Raw genomic sequence first — 18,822 nt, 5'->3', positions numbered from 1 at the left:
AATGTGCAGCGCAAGTCTGTCATATCGGCTACACAACATTAAAATAAGAACATCATAATTGTGTTTGTATCTTGGCTTTTAAAGAGGAGACTTTTTTGATAATCAGGCTCTCAAAAATTGTCTAAAAACGTGGATTTAGATTTATCAGCCAATATATCGGTTATCGGCTTTCAAATACAAAGAATTATCGGTTATCGGTATGGCCAAAATTGTCATATCGGTGCATCCCTATCAGAAACTCAAAATTATATGTTATCTGAACTAAATAAATTATTTAAGTTGATTTGACAAAAGAAAAAAATGTTGTGATTACTAATCATGAAAATATTTTTATTTCCAGTGAAGGTGCTGTGACCAACACTGAACACACAACTTCAGTTTTCCCGGAAAATGCAACGCCTTCACTAAACTGTGATGGGCACAACTGTAAGAGTGTCTGCACGGCCCTTCAAGTAAGATGGCGTTCCCCATAGCGTCAGTGTCTAGTTCCCATTCTCAGAAAACAACCAGTAACTTGAGGCGTTTTTTTAACCGTATATCGTGAAGTATGCGTGTGTGCGGGCATGTATATGTGTGTGTGTGTTTGTAAAAATGCCATTTGGTCTAGTATCCATCCTGTGTTGCTTCTTGTGCGCAACCTGAAAACAAGCATTTAATTTACACAGACCCAAAACCCCAAACCTAATCTTACCTACAACTTTAACATAGCAATATCCTTCAGGAAAGGCCAAACTCGTTTTCCTCTTTTCCTTCACTCTGTGTTTTCAATATGGAAATGAATCTGCCCTGCTCTTTCATGAAAGGTTGCTCAGAGGCCAAATGCCAGCAACGTTATTACTTCCCTCGCATGCAGAATAAACACAGATGACAGATAAGGGTTTACAAAACATTTAGAGATCTGCATTACTAAATTTATTCTGAACTCATCATCATCCATAACACTCATCCCTGTTTATGCTCGGAATATTTAACATGAAAATATGAAATGCTCATGGCATTGCCATTAACACAGAATACACAGCGATTTGCTGCGACAAAGCTACCAGAAGTCTTTCATTTTCAACGAGAGTTGATGATTCGAGGCTAGATGAGCGACAGCAACCGTCGGCAATGCAAAAAAGTTGAGCGGAGCAGAAAAATATATGCAAATTATTAGAAATGCATTTTTTTGTATTAAAAACTTATAGCAGAGTCTAAATCTTCTGGGGTAGTAGTTTGTTTTTCTTGTACAGCGCTCTAGGCTGCACTTGTGGCAGTAGAAATGTGCTTTATAACAAAATAAATTCAACTATTATTTATTTATTTATGAACATTTATCAGAGGATCAGCCCCATGAGATATATCATATGATATAGTATATAGATATATCATCTCGTTTTCACGGGGGTCCTCAGGATATTATATTATATATTATATCCTATATTGGTACAATGGTTATAAAAAATATATTTTTCACCATTATTTACAGGATCTGCATTTTTGTGTTTAAATAAAAGATTTTTGTAATAAGAACTTTGTTCATCAAAACCACTTGTTTAAAAATATTTTCAAGATTTGTTATCACAACATATTTTCTTTTGACAAATCAACTTTATAATAATTTATTTAGTTGAGATAACTTATTATTTTGAGTTTCTGATGATTAAATTAATCTCCTTCATTGTATTAACTCACTTTTTCCAGTTCAATCAACTTAAAGTTAAACCAACAATATTTTTTTACAGTGTAGATATCACAACATTTTTCTTTTGTCAAATCAACTTAAATAATTTATTTATTTCAGATAACATATAATTTTGAGTTTCTGATGATTAAATCATTCCCCTTCATTGTATTAACTCACTTTTTCCAGTTCAATGAACTTAAAATTAAGGCAACCAGGTTACTTACTTTTTTAAGTTAAACCATCAATATTTTTTTACAGTGAAAAGAATGAACTTGATTGAACAATGAATTTGCGACAGCTGACTGTAACATTTTTAAAAGCCCAACATGAATAAGCATAATAAACTACAAAAAAAAAAAACATTTTTAAAGTCTCCAGCAAATTTAATAATAACCCAAAAATTTAACATAGTTACTTAACTAACACAGTCTCATCCCAAAAAGTCATATAACTGACGTTTTGGGACGCATTTTGACCATACGTCAATATCCGCCTTTTTAGGGCCCCCTTAAACGTCGGTAGATGGCGATCCCGGGCCGTCATACAACTGACGCTTTACCTTTAACGTCAGTTAGGTAACGGGTTAGGTTTAGGTCTGGGGTAGAGTTAGGATCCCATAACCTCATCTACCGACGTTTAAGGGGGCCCTAAAAAGGCGAATATTGACGTATGGTCAAAAGACGTCCCAAAACGTCAGTTATATGACGTCTTGGGATGAGACCGGGTTGACTTAACATAGTACTTACAATACTTGCCAGCAGAGAAATAAATGATTATTACCTTACAAGCTCGACATTGATGTCTGTCAAAGAAAAACGTGCACAATATACAATAGTATTTACGAGAAGAAGAGTTCACGAATTTCCTAGAGAACTCAAACTACCGGAGCAGCTTTTAAACATGCTGTCTGTCAGAGACCATAACATACGTAATACATAATATAACACAAGAGCATAAACGCTAATTAATGAAAAAACTTCCGACATCGTTCAATGTGTTGGTTTTGACTGGCATTTTTTCCGCATGAAATACACATTGGGTCTCATTCATGAAACCCGAGCAGAACAAATTTTTAATTTTTTGTAAATTTTTGCAAATTTTTACATTTTTGTACAATTTTTGGTTCTGGCGTTTCATTAAAATGTTCGTATTTTCCAAACGTTAGTTGGTACGCAAGAAATCTACACCTGCTCCCAGCCACGCGTAAATGGTGCGCTTAACATCCGAACATTTTGCTCATTAATAAGGCTGCATTTTAATTCACCTTAATCGGGTACATATTTAAACAGCAAATATTTTATATAGTAATTGCATACGGTTTTTCTTTTTACTTTTATTATGAGAGCCAGTAATAGCAGATCTGGTGATCGATGGCGGTCCTTCTCCAGTTTGAATACGATTTTTCTGAAGTGAACTTATTCGTTTTTTGCGGTCAAGCTTAATGTCGAACCATTTTCTCTCACTTCTGGGACTGTTCAATTCACAGATAAAACTCCATTAACTTTTTTTAAGGACTTGATAGGCCACTTTGTACACTTGAAAATAAAATTGGCGTTTTAAATGAACTTCTGATAAAAAAACTTCAATTTCTGCATCCGAGAAATCTTTCTTTTTCATTCGCATTCATGTCATTATATGCCTATATATAGATGTCAGTCGGATATAATTGGCGGGATTTATGGTATAATTGAGAATGAACGTGCACGCGCATCCCATTTACAACTGGTGGAATTCATTAACACACACACATTTCACTATCACATCTGACGTTTACGAAGTATTTGTGAATCAGGAGAAGAGTTTTCGGGAAGGTCTCTTGTAACGTGCAAATCACTCTCATATTTACTCGTTTCATGAATGAGACCCATTGTGATTCTGACATTCATGATTTAAATATATTCAACAATTTTTTATTCTTGACTAATCCTTTTTTCTCATCATTTTGCCAATAGATACACAGTTCAATGAGATGAGTCACTGTAGTCGCCCAATTCGACTCGTAATATACACTATATTATACACTGTAAAAAATTGTGCTGTAAAATAACAGTAAAGAGCTGGCAGCAGAGACGCCAGCAGTATACCGTTTTTTTTACGGTATTCATATGTAAAATGACTTTACGGTAGTAGTCTGTAAACCAGAAAAACTGTATGTTTCTGTATTTCTATAATTTACAGTAAAGAGCTGGCAGCAAAGATGCCAGCAGTATACAGATATTTTACAGTAGTAGTCTGTAAACCAGAAATACAGTATATTTCAGTAGTCACACTGTTAAATGATTTCTAATACAGTAAAAAAAAAATGCTGCACATTTCTGTGATTATTTGGAACTTACAATAATATTGTTTAGGTTATTACTTTAACTTCTAAACAGTTACTGTATACAGGCACAATAGATAATACAATAACTAAATGTATTTATTTATTCAATATTGATTGCCATGAACTTCATTATTCTCTATAGACAGATTCTTAAGATATGCATTATTGTGAATATTATGCAAAATAAGCAATACAAACATCAAAATCAAATACCTTTATTTCAAAGAGCAATGTCAATATTAACATGAATACAAAAAATGGGAAAAAAAATAAAATAAACCCTGTTGGACGACACCTGAGATGTCTAGTAGCAACAGAAACAGCCTACTGTCTGCTTTAGACTATTGGAATAAACTTAAAGACTATGGAACATTAAAGGAACACTCCACTTTTTTTGGAAACAGGCTCATTTTCCAACTCCCCCAGAGTTAAACAGTTGAGTTTTACCATTTTCTAATCCATTCAGTCTATCTCTGGGTCTGGCGGTTGCACTTTTTGCATAGCTTAGCATAGATCATTGAATCTGATTAGACTGTTAGCATCTCTCTATTAAAAAAAATGTCCAAAGAGTTTCAACAAATTTAAAAAGTGACTTTTCTGTAGTTACATTGTGCACTGAGAATTCTATGAATTCTCTAGGGCGATATGGCTATGAACTATAAACTCTTTCCAGCATAATAATCAAGGTGCTTTGCTGCCGCACCATGGGTTCAGTTGGCGCAATGATATTACGCAGCACCTGAAAATTGTCCCCAGCTGCCAACGTGACAGTAATATCATTGCGCCTGCTGCACCTATGGTATGCCAGCAAAGCCCCTTGATTATTACGCAGGAAAGAGAGTATTGTTCCTAGCCATGTCAGCCTAGAAAATCTAAACTTTTCATTTTCTGTCGGTCTTAGTACACGATGTAATTACAGAAGAGTTTGTTTTTTTTTTTTTTGAGAGAGAGATGCTAACGGTCTAATCAGATTAAATTATCTATGCTAAATTAAACTAAAAGTGCAACCGCCAGACCCAGAGATCGATGGATTCAAAAATGGTAGAACTCAACTTTTTAATTCTGGGGGAGTTGGAAAATGAGCCTATTTCCAAAAAAAAGTGGAGTGTTCCTTTAAGACCTTTTTGATTACATTAGTAAAACCATTCATCATGAAAGCATCTTTGACACATTTTTTCCCTCTTAAAATAGTACTGTGAGTTAAATTCAATTTTCCTCAAAAGTCAACTTAAAAGATTTACATATGTAATCTGCAATGTCTTATCTGCTGTCTGTAAACAGTATAACATTTTGAACATATGCAGAATATTGCAACATTTCTAAAACAATCTTAAGGACATTTTGAAATTGTAGATTAAGGCCATTTTGAAACTATTATAGTACAATAGAACATTTTGACAATATGCATCAAATGCATACATAAAAACATTTAGGGATGAAACTGTAAACTGTAGGTAGGCACCTGTGCCACTGTAAGCTAGACTTGCAGGTTACCTCTTCAAATAGTCCTGTGAGGTAGGCTTGTTTATACATCTTAGTACTTGTGGATCCAGGAGAGATGACCATCACTTTGGTAGCTGCTGATCCTCTCTGCAGCATTGCTCCAGTGTTGCCACTGTCAAACAACAACAAACAATCATTATCATAATAATACATAAACTATACAATCATGAATGTACAGTTCATATACACTCCAAGCTAATGTTTATAAAGTCATAATACCAGTTCTCTTGTGGCTTAATGTGGCAATGCCAGACTGTCAAAACAAAGAGAGTGGGATGAAAGAGCTCACCGATCTATATGAAGTTCCAATCAAAATCAAGAAGATTCTTCAGTAGCATGGTGACATGTGTATTGACTGCAGAAGACTTCTTCTGGACGATCACACCTTTCTTCTTAGAGACAACCTTGCCCCTTTTGGCCTTTGTCCCTCTCTCTGGATTTATACCAATGAAGCGCCTGAAATCAAAGTAGTCTAAGATCAGAGTGGGGTTGCAACAACATACTGTTTTGTGTACATTCAATGAAATATTTTGTCTTTCTTCATTGCACAAATAGAGTGGACTTGAATGACATATAGGAGTGACATCAAATGGAATTATGATAAAGCACATAGCACAACAAAATACCCTTTGTGTGTGTGTGTGTGTGTGTGTGTGTGTGTGTGTGTGTGGGTGTGTGTGAGAGCATGCGTGTTGTGGCGTGAAACGTACAGTACTAATACCATTTTATGCAAACAATACAAACACATTCATTTAATTGTATATATCCAAATAATAATGACAAGGAATGAAGGGGTTTTACCTCTGAATGAATTCCAGAGTACAAGCTGCCTCATCCTGATATTGAGGGTTGAATATATAGTAGATTGCAAACACAGCAGCAAGTCCCGTTGCGAATGTTGGTGTTATGCCCTCACAGATTACACGGCCCTCAAAGGTGATCATCCAACCTTTAATTGTGACTTGCCCTGTTGCACCTGAAACTTCAAGTCATAGCAACATGAGAATGCATGTTACCTTATATGTACATTTGTAAACTCAAGATGATTGACCACAATGATAATGTGTCTATCAATAAATCTAAATGAAATGCATACCAGGCAGTATCAGGCGAGGACTTGCAGGAAGACTGAGAGTTGTCTCAACGTCAGCTGCAGTGGCAGACATCTTTAGGGAACAAATACATTATGTTTACCATATTAAGATTTTTTAAGAAAAATTATGAAAAGGTCAATAATTAGTAAACACTAGGTGAAAATAACCTATAGGCAAATGAGATAGGCTTCTGAAGTGCCTACAGTCAAACTGCTAAATAGATGTGGTATTCAAAATTTAAAGGGTAACAATTTTAATTTTACAGGTCTGAGGGAGTTCTACTGTAAATGTCTAAAAAGTAGTATGAACCCTTTTGTGGTTCCAAAGGAAACTGCACATAATCTGATAACTTGCCTCAAGTGATGTCACTCAGTGTTCGAGTTGCATTGTGGATAATGTAGGCACTAGCTTTTGAAAAGGAAGAAGAATATTTGGAATAAATATATATATATTTCTGTTTCTGCTGTATTGATTTGATAATTTGCTTTTAAAACGTTCAACAGTGTCATAGTAGGGCACTATTGTGGCACAGTTATGGCAACAAATCTGACAGGGGAACATATTGTTACTGCTCGATTAACATTAGTCTTGATTACGGCTGACTGCTTTTTAGTGAACCTTTATCAGTCTTCACGGAGAAATGTTTAATCTTAACCGAGTTACAATGTTTAGATTGTGAAATAAAAGCCATTGATGCAAAACGGTTTGGCGAAGTAGGCTGTGTAAAACGCGCGCGACAGATAAATAAACAAAACGCATTCATTCCAGAAAGGCATTTTTTTTTTCACACCAATATTCCGTTTTAACAGAAAAATGCAAAGCCTTGAGGATTCAAGTGTTCAACCGAGGCTTCAACCGAACCGTTTGTAAAACACACTGCATTAAAAGTCGACACAAACAAAATAGAACTCACCGAAACCATTTCAAAGACGATGTTCCGGTTCGGTTAAAATAAATCCTTAATCGCCGGGCATCAATGCTAATTATTCCAGTATTCTAATGATATTTTCCTGCTGCCTCCTACTCCCTCCATCTGCCGATTGCCTCTCTTACCAGATAACAAGCGTTGCGTTCCTCGATCGGATGCAAACTTTCGGCTAATGTTACCAAAATGAAACACAAAACCACCAAAAAGTACAATTGTTTTTGACATTCAAATCTAACCCTCGCTGACAAATTACATGTTCAACTCCCTATCAGCATCAGTTTGATATTAAACATTGGCAATATGAATAAGATTTTAATTACCGTTTAATTTGTAGATGCAAGACCCGATGGATGTTGTTGATGAAGAACATTCGATGATGTGTTGCATCCACGTCATCTAAATTGTGCGTCCTCTTCTGGAAAAAATCCTATCCAAATGATGGTTCCTGAAGTCCCTCCAGGAGTTGATGGCAAATTATTTATGTATTTTATAAAGAAAATTCACCAAAACAAAATTAGTAGCCTCAATGTTGTAACAAACTTCTGACCGTGCTACAAATTCCCCATGTCACGCAGTTTCTAAAAAATACTGTAGTCTCCTGTAATTTAAAACATTAGCATACTGTTTAGGGCCTCTGTCCTGTTGCTCCAAATTATGCAGCCCACAATGCATTGCAAACTACAGTACTGAACTGTTTAACATGAAAACAGTAACTTAATGTTGAAAATTGGCTGTAAATATACAGCAATTGCTTACAGTGTAGGTGATTTTTATAAAATGTAGTTTGATCACTCAGTTCTTTTGCTAAATCTAGTAAATCTGTTTAATTTTCCAACAAAAGATGATACATTTTTACATAATTTGTTACATTTAATGACCAATCTGCAGATTTCGAGCCATATAATTAAATGTAACAATTTATTTAATGTAGGAATGCACGATATATCGGCCAGCATATCAGTATCGGCTGATATATGTTCATTTTTAGTGTTATCGTTATCGGCCTGGTAAGAAAATGTGGCCGATATATTAAAGCTGATAAATAATGTATTATTCCCTTCAGCTGAGACACTTGTGTAGCACTGTTTATGTTTTTGATTTTCTTGAAATATTATTGAAATCTCTTTAAAAAAATGAAAATCTGTCATATCGGCAATTCAAAACTATAATGAGAACATCATTATAATCGTGCACTTGGGACATGGATTTAATTGTGAGACTTTTGTTTTTGTAATCAGGCTCTCAAAATTAGATAAAAATTTGGATTTAAATTTATCGGCCGATATATCGGTAATCGGCTTTCAAATATAAAGAATTATCGGTTATCGGTTATCGGTATTGGCTGAAATTTTCCTATCGGTGCATCCCTAATTTAATTAATTGGACAGATGTGTGTGTGTACAGATGTGACGTAATGACGCAAAGACATGCTTGAATCTCCCATGAGAATCCATCAGTACCACTGGAGTTAAAAACATTATCACAAGCTTACCGCTTTGAACACTGGCTGGTTATGTATTTTCTCAAATATTCATTTTGGATCATTTTTAACCCCCAAAAAAGCTACAGACTGCAGCTTTAATCCAGTGTTTACATGAAAACATGTCGACATCTCCAATTTCAACAAATTTGAAAGAGATATGAAGAGATTTCAAAGAGAATTGAACAATGTGTGAAACGTTGAGAGCCCACTGGAAAAAGGCATGAAGCAGGTGTGGATGATTATGTTCGTAAAGTGCACTCTTTGCTTGGTGAGTTTAATTTCAATCACTCATCCACTTTTCAAAGGCCCAAAATGTAATTAACTTTAAGTATTGTCCTCTGCATATCAAAGAGCAAATAATCAGCCCGATCTTCTCCGTCACGCTTGTTGAAAGACACTGAGAGCGCTCGCACAAAAGAGCTGGAAAATAACCAAACAAAACCCTCCGTCTGCTTGGCTGAAACTATAAACCTCTCGCCAATAATATCCAGCGCTAAAATCATCATTCAAGCATTCAACACCATATAAGATACATTTTTAAGACATTTTTAAGGATGAATCGCTATAGAGGGAATGCATTGACGTCACTTTCCCGCCGGGACAACCCTGACTGAGTGGCAAAAGATGTGCAGCGTGACTGGATTTAATAGGGGAAAATGCGACTAAAACGAACAATTTTATCAATTTAAACTAAATGTTGGACTCAATATAGTGTTCCTTACAACTTACTAAAGATCCAGTGATCCATGGATATTGACATGCAGCCAGGAATCGTGTTGCCTGACATTTATGTTTGCCTGATTTCGACAGCGGGGAAATAAAAGCAATATAGACCTAAACATAAAGCAAATTTGCCTGTGAACGCTTTATATAAATTCAATAGGTAGGTCTAAATCCATGTGATCACTTATATCAGTGTTATATATAGCCTATATACAGTATATATCATCATATCGTCAAGCCATAAAACTTAATAGTTTTATTTTGGTCAGTGTTTATTAAAAAAAACATCCAATAATGCAGAATATGCAATGATAAATATTGAATCGATGAGTTGTTAATATATATAACAATACTAAATTTATGGGTATGGTTTTACAGCTAAATTCAGCATATTGACACAAAATGATAACTGCAAATACACCTTTGGCTGATCCATTTGCTCCTCTTTCTATCGCAGTCTGTAAAAATACACCTCAAATCTAGTTGTACAGTCAATCGCAAAGCTCTTTCCCACTTTATGCGAGTTGTGTTTGTTTTTCGCGGCATTCACGCTGATAACAAATACAGCCGCTCAGTCTTTTTGCCACTCACTGTGAGTAACCGCAGGCCGACGGTGACGTCACGCGCATACCCTCTATTCTCTATTATGTGATGAAGGCTCAGCATGACCTGCCATTCTTCATTAATCGCTCTATGCCAGCAAGTGCCATCATTAAACTTCATTCACCACACCTATTGAAAATCAGAACATCTTGTCCAGAGCTCAGAAAAGGTTCCTTTCTCTGTCTCCAGGACTCCTGCAGGAGGTTTAATTATAGCCTTAAGAGCTTCGAGATGAAGCTGAATGCGTTATGAGCGCAGATCCGAACCCCTGCGTCTCGAGCCAATCCACCTCGTTTCCTTCTTTTCAACACATCCGTGTCTATCGTTCTCCGGTGAAACGTATACATATCCCGGTTCGATACTCTCGGTGACCATGAGAAATGTGCTGTTGAGGTCGACAAAGAATTCATTAAAGATTAATCAAAAGTGGCTGTTTCATTTTGGAAAGGTTATGCGAGAGCTGTGTGGACGGACCGGGATTATGTGGAACGAGTGTATTGTTGAGTGCGACACGGCGTGATCATATCACAGTTGAATAAAGGTTAAGGGTTTTGTGACTTTAATGATCAATGAACAGATTCCTTTCTGTGGTAATGTGAATGAAAGCCTGTGCTAACAGGGATATTCAACGTAATATATTTCCAACGTGACGTCGCTTGTTTTACAATCAATAGAGAGTATCCTGTAGATCCCTGTATTGTAGTCTACTGACACACTGTGTTTTTGTTGCATGCACTTTTAGGTTTACAATGATACACTTACAGACTTAAAATAACTCGACTGCTAACACCACACTGAGTAAACACTGGGAACAACACATTTAGACTAACCTAGCATGTTGGATGACTCATTTTAACCCAGACAGCTGGGTGGTTTTATTCAGCAAGGATACATAAAATAGATCACAAGTGAAGATTACTAGATCTAACAATACTGAAAAAACAACATTTCAACACTTCATTACCCAACACAACCATTTTCAATTAATAATAATAATAATAATATATAAATGTGTTTTGAGCACCAAATCAGTAAATTAGAATAATTTCAGAAGGATCATGTGACACTGAAGACTGAAGTAATGATATTACAGAAAAAAATAAACATTTTAAATGTCAGAATATAAAACAGTTATAGTAAATTGTATTAATGTTTCATAATATTACTGTTTTGACTATTTTTGATCAAATAAATGCAGCCCTTGGTGAGACACAAAAAAAGCTTAATGGTTTTGTTTAGTTGCAGGTGTCCTCCTTACACAATCAAGTCTTTATCATGGAAAAAATACTGAATTTGGTTAAAAAAAAAAAAAAAAACACAGGGTCCCAGTTCTCACATAAATGCATCACTGGCAAGCATTGTGTATTATCGTGCAATTTATACGCGAAAATAAGTTCCGCAGTTCATAAGCGTGTAATACACACGCATTCATGAACGTGTTTCCATATAATACAATCATAAGTGGATACAGTAAGCACATAAAACAGTTCAACATGGAGATAGATGGAAACAAAAACCAAAGTTTTCAACTAACACCCGTTTTCCCCTCACCCACACAAATAAGTGTGTAATTTACTGAAATGCCTTTCCGACTTGCAGATTTATAACTTTATTACCTCTGAATACTGTAACAAAAGATTTATGTGGCTGATGCTCCTTTGGTTATGAACAGCTCGTGCAAGCGTGCGCGTGTGTGGTCCATGAGTGTGCACACCTCTGGTTGCAGTTTCGCTTATCGCCAATGGGGGCGTAGTTCTGCAAAAACTCAGAGACTTGCACAATGCACCTTTAAAGGGTTAGTTCACCCAAAAATGAAAATTAAGTCATTAATTACTCACCCCCATGCTGTACCAACCCCGTAAGACCTTCGTTCGTCTTCGGAACGCGAGAACTGAACTGAAGTAGTTGAAGGAGATCGCAATTCTCGCGCATGCGTCGTGGAAATCTAAGGAAGTCTCCTTTCAGGCCAACAAGGAAGAAAAGGAATAGTCGAATAAAGTCGTTATTTTTGTTTGTTTTTTCGCACAAAAAGTATTCTCGTCGCTTGATAAACTTATAGTTGAGCCACGGTAGTCACATGGAATATTTAAACATTTTCTTCATTGACTTTCTGGGCCATCAAGAGGCAGTCCCTTAGGCAGTATATGTTGTAGTGATACAGCTCTCAAATTTAATCAAAAATATCTTCATTTGTGTTCCGAAGATGAACGAAGGTCTTATGGGGTTGGTACAGCATGGGGGTGAGTAATTAATGACTTAATTTTCATTTTTGGGTGAACTAACCCTTTAACCAATTAAATAGAATTCAGAAAAAAAAATCTTAATATCATACTGAAAGGGGCATTGTTCATTTTTCCAACCTGAGAGAGTCGTGGATGCAGCAGCTGCGGTCCACAGTCAGGTTGAAAATAACTGATAATTTCCTTTAACAAACTGCTCCGTGGACAGTGACCAGACTCCTGACGCGAGCGAGGGAATGTGGAAGTGCCCTGTGAGTTGGCACTGGAAACGAGCGGCTGGGAGTTATCATACCCTGAGAGGGCTGGTACATGAGAACGGAAGAGTGTTGTGAGGTGGCAGTTTTGCTTTCAGATCCGTCAGGCACAGCAGAAACACTATAAAGGAAGCGTCTACAGGCTTCTTCCCTCAAGAGAGAACATACTGACAGCTCTGGAGACGATGCCAGCTCTATTTTATGCAACCTTCTGCTTGATTTCACAAATTTTATCTCATCAGTTCTCTCCTTCCATATTTCTCTCTCTCTCTCTCTCTCTCTCTCTCTCTCTTCTCAAACTCCCATTACTATGAGCTCCAAGGCTTTGATCACTAAAACACAGCATACACTCGCCCCACAGTAAAGCAATGCCCTGGAGTCACAATCCTCTAGTGTGTATGAGTGAGTGAGTGATTGAGTGAGTGAGTGTATGAGTGAGTGATTGAGTAAGTGTGTGTGTGTGTGTGTCCACAAAGGCAATAAATAATAGTGATTTTTTAGTTTATTTTTAAGGAATAAAAATGAAACCATATTTGTAAAGTTTGCCTGTTTGTGTGGACGAGTCATGTGATGATCTGTGTACTGTGATATTTCATAGTTGAGCTTCAAAGATAATTCAATTTTGGAGGCAATAAACAAAAGTCTTTTAATGGAGACGTTCCAAAATAAGACTGCACTTTCGATCACTATCCCAAATCAGCCCTTTAAGCCTCACAGCAACAGACCTTTGATGTCCTCTAGAAATAGCTGCAGGCAAGCCCAGTTGCTCAAGCTGGATCACAGGAGATGATGTAATACGTTTCGCAATATCATGAAGGATGTATCAGTTTGACAGCTGGATCTCTGAATAAGGGGAATCTTCAGGGGGAGCTGACACATGATGTGCTTGAAGGGTGTGAACGGCTATCAAGGGACCACCTCAAACCTTCATGGTGATGAAGATGCAGACTAGACTTCTAGTATCATCGGATGACAGATTCCTTCAGATTAGAAATGCTAAGCAACCCCTCCGCATCAAACATATAAAGACGCAAAATGCAAATCACATTAAACTAATGAAGCAAAAATGGTTTTTGTAAAAGCAAAAATCCATTTTAAAGGTTCCTAATTATGTTTTAGAGGTCTCCCACAATAGGTTTATATGCATCAGAGGTAAAATAAATAAATAAATAAACTCATAAATAAAAATATATTTTCAAACTACTCCTCTGAAGATTCAGTCTCTCTAAATCCCTCCTCTCCAAGAGCCTACTCTGCTCTGATTGGCCAGAAACAACATACATTTTTTTGTTAAAACATTAAATCATATTTAATGGTATGGTATGATTTGTTATGTGTATTTAAAAAATTACACCTAAATAAAACATTTGCAATTGCTTCGTAAAAGGTGTTTTACATCAAAACCACCGCCATCTTGGAACAGGGGTGTTGTCATAGGAAGAAGCTAGGTAACGCTGCTAACTCTGCCTTTACTTCGAATTAATTGATGGTGGCGGACTTTTGTGCTGTGTATGATGTTCACACGAATGAAATCTGAACTATCTAGACTAAGAATGTTGTTAAAAATATATATATTTATTTTTTCTGGAATCAATGATAAATGCATGTCTGACCGTTGGAACGAACTAAAAATAACGAGAAAAATCACATTCATGATGATTTATGGTGATTTTATTTCCGTTAGACCTTTGTATACATTGACGCTGATGCATTAAAGAGGAGGGGCTTCCCTGTTCCAAGATGGCGGCTCTATTGACGCATTCGATCTAATGAACTGCCGTAGCCAAGGTGACATCTAGTGTATATATCTATGGTGTTGTAATGCATGTTTTTTGCAGAATTTTAATTGCATTTTCACTATTCTGACCAGCAGGGGTCACCAGCGTGTGGCGATTCGAATGCTTCGAATCAGTGAATCATTTGCAAAGCAATTGGTTCAATTGATTCAAAGTTCCGAAAAGCTTCGTTTCTCCGATCACTAGTGTCAACTATCTATACGAATGATGGCAAGCACTGAAGTTGTTCATTCACACAGAATGTCTACTCGCACAGAAACTTTAGCTTTGACTTTGAACGTAAAATAAGTAATTAACTATGTATGCTATCTATTCTCTTTTAATGGAAAAGTGTTGCTTGGATCTGGTTTTGATGTAACTTTAAGCTGGTATTCAATTTATTTACAACAATTCAATAAACAAGAATTACATTTTAGACAGGATGCTTTTGTTTTTGTTCCAACATTGAAATGGTTTCAAACGAAGCAGAATTAACCGTAGTGCGTTCTGACCATGATTCAGACGAACACACTGTAATGGCGTTCCTGTTTGAACCTAAATTGTCTGAATAAATGATTCAATGAATAAGTCATAAAAATCGTCAGTTTCTTCCACAGTGGTTTAACGTACCACTCAATCATACGGATTTATGCTCGTTTTAAAATTTTCCAAGTCTAATCACATCTGCTTCAAACATTACAATGCTCAAGATAACTTTTGTTAAATCCACTTCACCAGCTAATAGCTCTACGACAGCGATGCTATAGAAATATAAAGAGCTAGCGTAAAAACAGAAGTTCAAAGACAATACTACCGTTGGCGGCGCGCTTGTTTCTCTGCCGCATAAGGTCTTATAGACCATAGATACACAAAATAAAGGCGATGTCTCGTCCACGCTGCTGGCCAATGGGGGTCGACGCCCGCACCTGGCGGCCATCTTGTCACAGGCAGCTCTCTCATTCGTAACATTGTATTTTAATGTTGCATTTATTTTTTAAATAACCATAACTTGCTCAATTTTCTACCGGTTTGGTTTGTTATTAACGTCAGAGATGTAGTTATGACACTGCAAACTTACGAATAATAAGTGTATCAATAAATAATCATCCAGAATTATAACCACGTTAAAAACGTTTGTAAGAACCCAAGCCGTTTGTAAATCCGTCAAGATTTTAACGAGATAAGAGTATTTGTGTTCGTACTGATCACTCATCTTACAACAGGAACCACAAAGCCCGCCAGAAAGTTTGCCTGTGACAAGATGGCCGCCAATGAGGACGATAGAGACTCCGCCGTAAGATATCTAGCCTTTATTATGGATAAAGACTGTCTGGAACGCACGTGAAAACACATCTGGACTGGTACAATAGAAAGCAATGAAAGTATGGAGACAAAGTAATTAGCAAAACATGATTTGGAAAGTATATTTTAAATAGGCTACTATAACATTTTATATTATGTAATAATTATTTCCCCCACACTTTTGTCTTTTCCTGCAAAAATGTTGCATTCCCCCGAGAAACCGCTCGCTCTTAAAAGCATTGAAATATTTTTTTTTTCTTTCATCTCTCATTTTTACACCACCAGTTTTGTGAGTGAACACAAAAGTTTTGCTAGCAAGTGCAGAAAGCATTGAAATATATTTTTTTCCCTCCCATCACCATGTCCCTATAGGGGATCTGTAGTACAAGAGATCCATAAATAACTCTTCTTGAAATCTCCTGAAAAGTGTTTAGAGTTTTAGTGACGGATGAATAAATATCAGTAGAGTGATGTTTTTTAAAGTTGATAGTAGGCCTACTTTGCACACGAAAAGAAGCTATTAATAAAAGAAGCTGCTGATTTTCATGAAGGGAACGTGTTATTAAAATGTAATAACAATGTTTTCTCCATGACCAGAGTATACGGTATACTTATAACTGACAGCAAACACACCCACAGTCTCTGGACATCACGTACTGAACTAAATTAGTTTTTGTGGAGTTCTGTATATATATAAGTGTGAATGCGGGGGCTCTGTGTGATAATATCTGTGATACTGACAGTTGAAATGATCTGTGGGAGGCCATGTTTTGTTCCCTGTGTTTACTTCCTCCTTAAAATTGCATTTTCTGCTGCTTTTTGTCTTTTCTTCAGGGAGCCAGTCATGTAATTAGCTATGATTAACTAGATATCTAATGTGCATGTAATGACACGAAACAACCCAACAATGACACTGAAATATTATGCGCTTAATGGACTCCCGAAGATTGTTTAACACCACAAGGAATGTGTATTGATTATGCTCTTTTGCAAACTATGGATTTGCTAGCTCTCAAGAATTCCCTCCCATTATAAACTTTCATAAAATAATTCTACTTTGAGGTCCTTTTTAGGCCTGTTTACACCTGATCTATTCATGCATTTTCTTGAATTGGAAAGCTATCCGATCGTAAAAAGACCAGGTTCAATGCCTTTCCAGATGAATTTAAACCCAATCTCATTAATTACTTATTTTTAATAAACATAACAGCTTCAAAATTCGATTTGAATATGTGTGTTTTCAATACAAAATGTCTAATTATCATCAAGTTATGTTTACTCATAAATTGAAAAAAAAAAAAAAAACACACACCGTAAAAACCCATTGGAAAATAGGAAACCAGTGGCAGCGATGTTTTGACGTCATCCCTGCATCACTCTATTCCAGATAGACGGATGGACGGATGGAAAGAAAATTTGGGAAGTTATGGAGAAAACTTAAACAGTTTCTTCTAAATTGACAGAACCAAGGGATTTTAATCCATTGTATTCGACATCAAATACCATCTTAACCCTCTGGGTGGGGTCCAAGGTGTTTTTGGGGTCCTTGAGATGTTTTGACATGCTGTGACATTTGTGCTTTTTCAATCGCTTATAAACATATTAATGGCGAAGGTGAAATTACACTCTATTTAGCACAAACAGGGCTACCATAATATATAAAACCATAATATTTTGACTACCAGATAGTAGGCCTACAAGCAGGGCCATGCATTCCGCTAATTCCGCTAATCCGCTACAGGTTTTCCCGCTCGCTCCGCAGCACCATTCACATATGTGTCTGCGGCGCTCTTTTGAAACGTCAACAGTTTACGAAAGCTGCCGCATTAACAGGTAGGCTATGCAAGACAGTGGTTGAATCTGCAAAATTATTCGTTTGTTTTTGTTTTTCTGTATTTATATCGGTAGTGATTTGCTCTTGGTCTCCTGCTAGTGCTAACAACTTGTACAACATATACATGTAAAACGGTAAATAGTTTCTGTTATTATCACCAATGTGTAATTGTGAATCATTAAAAATTAGGTTATCAAGATCTTTCAGGGCACGGTACCAAATAAAAAAGTGTTGCTGTAAACGGAACAGGTAAAAATAAAAATATAAAACAGGATATAGGCTAGTTTCTGTTGTTATCAGCAATGTGTATGTTAATGATGATAGGGCTGACTTCTAATACTAGTCGAGGATTCGACGATTCATTTCTGAGAGGTCTGATTTGACTACGAACCTCATTCTCGTTGAGTGCGCAAAACCCCATTTGGCTTGGCTGAGTGCACAGCTTTTTTTGTAACAGCGCGCGCAACCCCGCATCCGAGGATGAACGACTTCAAGCCGAATCTGCTTGAGCGTGTAGGCTACGTCTCAGCACGGCACGCAGTTTGCGCGTCTAAATTGCAAAGTTCATTGCAAAGTTTTTTTGTTAAGGTTTTGTTTACTGCGTGTGATTTATTTAAAACAAAGCACGTTTTGGCACGTTGTTGTTTTTGAAGCCAATTTGTTCCTATTTTATGTGAACTTTTCTGATGTTTGAAATATAGGTGATATGCTTTGTTCATCTGGTTTAAAGGGATACTCCATTTTGGAAATAGGCTCATTTTACCACTCCCCCAGAGTTAAACAGTTGAGTTTTACCGTTTTCGAATCCATTCAGCCAATTTTCTGATATTTAGAAGACTATCAGTAACCAAACAGTTTCTGGTCTCATTGACTTCCATAGTAGGAAAAAAATATATACTATGGAAGTCAATGAGACCAGAAACTGTCTGGTTACTGATATTCTTCTAAATATCAGAAAATCGGCTGAATACATCCGAAAACGGTAAAACCCAACTGTTTAACTAGCCTATTTCCAAAAAAGTGGAGTATGTCTTTAAATGATTAAAAGGTATTTGTTATACACCATGTTTTTCTTTTAGTTTTTTTTAGCTCTT

General features: G+C 36.4%; 1 protein-coding gene and 1 long non-coding RNA gene across 2 annotated transcripts in view; both read right to left on the bottom strand.

The window, feature by feature from the left end:
- Window positions 1–18,822, bottom strand: part of cpne5b (copine 5b) — a 203,387-nt gene that overhangs the window by 156,917 nt on the left and 27,648 nt on the right. The gene's annotated exons all lie outside the window — the stretch shown is intronic.
- LOC148969663 (uncharacterized) lies at window positions 4,477–8,271 on the bottom strand. The gene is made up of 5 exons (XR_016148620.1): window positions 7,835–8,271; window positions 6,589–6,658; window positions 6,294–6,474; window positions 5,782–5,948; window positions 4,477–5,604 (listed from the first exon to the last, which is right to left on the bottom strand). It is a non-coding gene; the product is annotated as an uncharacterized LOC148969663 (long non-coding RNA).

Source organism: Pimephales promelas, chromosome 21, assembly GCF_988280905.1.
Source record: "Pimephales promelas chromosome 21, fPimPro1.hap1.1, whole genome shotgun sequence".
Lineage (NCBI taxonomy): Eukaryota > Metazoa > Chordata > Actinopteri > Cypriniformes > Leuciscidae > Pimephales > Pimephales promelas.
The sequence above is the reverse complement of the archived record's forward strand: the minus strand, read 5'-3'. Positions and strand labels throughout refer to the sequence as shown.